We start from the raw sequence: 2,378 nt of genomic DNA, 5'->3' as shown, positions 1-2,378 counted from the left end.
ATGCATTTTAAGTATTTAACAAGTGACAGAATATATATATATAAATATATATATATATATATATACATTTTTATAATGGGAGAAAAAACCACATTTTTCATATATACAGAAAAACATGTCTATATTTATATTTCTATAACACATGTATGCATGTATAAAATCAATATGTACAGATTAAATATGGAGTGCATAGAAGGTAGCTTTACCAGAAGAGGCACCAAAAGCTAGAGGAAAAAACATTTACTCTGCCTGTTGTTTACTGGTACTGTCCAAGGCAGTGTGTCTGTAAAGAAGAAAATTTCAACATACCTTACTTTTAGGGAGATAACATTCTACAGACATTTGTACAATGCTTTAAGGTTTGCTCCAACCTTGATATGTACTATCTCAGATTTTTTCTTATAACAATAAGAAGTACTGGGAGAAGACCTTCAGCTTTGCCCTGGGGAAGAGAGAGTGGCTCCTTAGTCAGCGAAACACCAACTTACTGTGGCCTAGGAAAGGCTGCCAAGAGCATCTTCAACCAAGGATAGGGCTTTGGTTTGGTTAAAATAGACCTTACAATCAAGTCTTCCAGTGAAATGGAACTTTCTAGATCTGGTCGGTCATTTATATACTGATACAGGGAAATCTTCAGGTAATTTGGAAACAAGGTACAAAAGCTGTGACTATGGGCTTATCTTCATTCAAAAATGGAACACAGACAATACCCTGGGGACAGAAACAAGTATGGAGAATAGATTGGCTAATGGTTTTAAGCTGACTCCACACCATTTTTGTACCAAATAAAGGCAAGAAGAGTGGTAAATTAAAGGCCTCCTATAGATGAGACTGTTTCAGTCTTGGTGGAAATGTTGACATTGATTTCTCTCGACTGACCATCTATGACTAGGGTGTTTTGGCTTATGATGGATGGCTTGCTGGCTATCAGATGAGTTTTGATACAGCCAAATCCAGACTATTTCAGAATAATTTTGCCCTGGGTTATAAAGGTGCTGACTTCCAGCTGCATACATATGTGAATGATGGCACTGAATTTGGAGGGTCAATCTACCAAAAAGTTAATGAGAAGGTTCAAACTTCCATAAATATTCCTTGGACAGCTGGCAGTGACAACACCTGTTTTGGCATTGCTGCTAAGTGTAAGCTGGATCACAAAACTTCTCTTATCTGGTAAAGTGAATAATGCCAGGCATATCAGACTGGGTTATTTTCAGGTGCTCTGGGCAGGTATAAAATTAATGCTGTCAGCTTTAATTGATGGAAAAAAAAACTTCAATACAGGAGATCATAAAGTTGGGTTAGGATTTAAATTGGAAGCTTAATATAGTTTTTAAGTAAAGTATCAGATCTATCCCTGGAATTGAAGAGAAATGAATCCACCCCTTAATATTCTTCTGTGAAATTTCAACAATCTGAACTTTTCATTTTTCCAAAGAATTGTTCTAGTACCACCATGCTGAAGTCTAGAGTTTTTTGAATCTATTTTAAGAGAGTGATACTTTAGGGAATACATGGAAGTTTGGTACATTTCAGTTCATTTTCTCAGTGTTATTTAAATTTGTTCTTCAACGACAGTGTAATGTCATGTTATAAAAGAAATGACCTGATCCTCCAGTTTATATATCACTTTCTGCATTACCTACAGCACTTTTTCATGACTTTTTATCAAATTGGTCTTTGTGCTATAGTGAAAGCTTTCGTTTTGCATCAGTAAAATTAATTTCATCATATGTGGAACATAAAAAAAATAAGCAAAAGAAATGAACAATAAGCAAGTACTGTTGTTATTCCCATTTTATAGATGAAGAAACCAAGGCTCAAGGAGGTTAAATGACTTCCTTAACTAGCTAGTAATTGTCTGAGGCAGGATTTTATCTGATATATTCCCAATTTATTGGCCAGTTTTCTATTCACTACAGCATTCTTTGCCATGTCTGTGTAGATGTTTTCAGGGGGAAAAATGAATTTAAAGACTAACATATTTTTTTACAAATTCACTTAAATATTGGAGTTGGGCTACATGTTCTTGGATATGCCTTTTAGTTCTAGTTCTGTGATCCTAAAATTACTTATCATATAAAATATTCCATTGTGAGAGTCCCTTAGGAACCTTTTTAATCTACTACAATTCCTATATGATAAAATAAAAACTAATCCTGATAAAAGAATCAGTTTGAATACTTGTTCAGGAATACTTATTTCCTTTTGCTATCATGTATTTAAATGCAAGTATAAGCCTCACTAGGAAATTTTCCCAAACTGACTCTATATTGGGACATAATGGCATGAGTTAGTGAGAGTTTGGGCATTCCTTCACAAATCAGGCCTGAATCATGAAAGCCTGGGACTTGAAGCACTGTGAAAAATGAGTTAAA

At 34.6% G+C, this 2,378-nt stretch overlaps 1 pseudogene; it reads left to right on the top strand.

Annotated features, from left to right (window-relative positions):
• Positions 1 to 377: 377 nt before the first annotated feature.
• On the top strand, positions 378 to 1,325 carry LOC123253259 (annotated as a pseudogene).
• The last annotated feature ends 1,053 nt before the right edge of the window (positions 1,326 to 2,378 follow it).

This window comes from Gracilinanus agilis, chromosome 1 (assembly GCF_016433145.1).
Source record: "Gracilinanus agilis isolate LMUSP501 chromosome 1, AgileGrace, whole genome shotgun sequence".
Taxonomy (NCBI): Eukaryota; Metazoa; Chordata; class Mammalia; order Didelphimorphia; family Didelphidae; genus Gracilinanus; species Gracilinanus agilis.
Note: the sequence above shows the minus strand (reverse complement) of the source record. Positions and strands in the feature narration are given on the sequence as shown.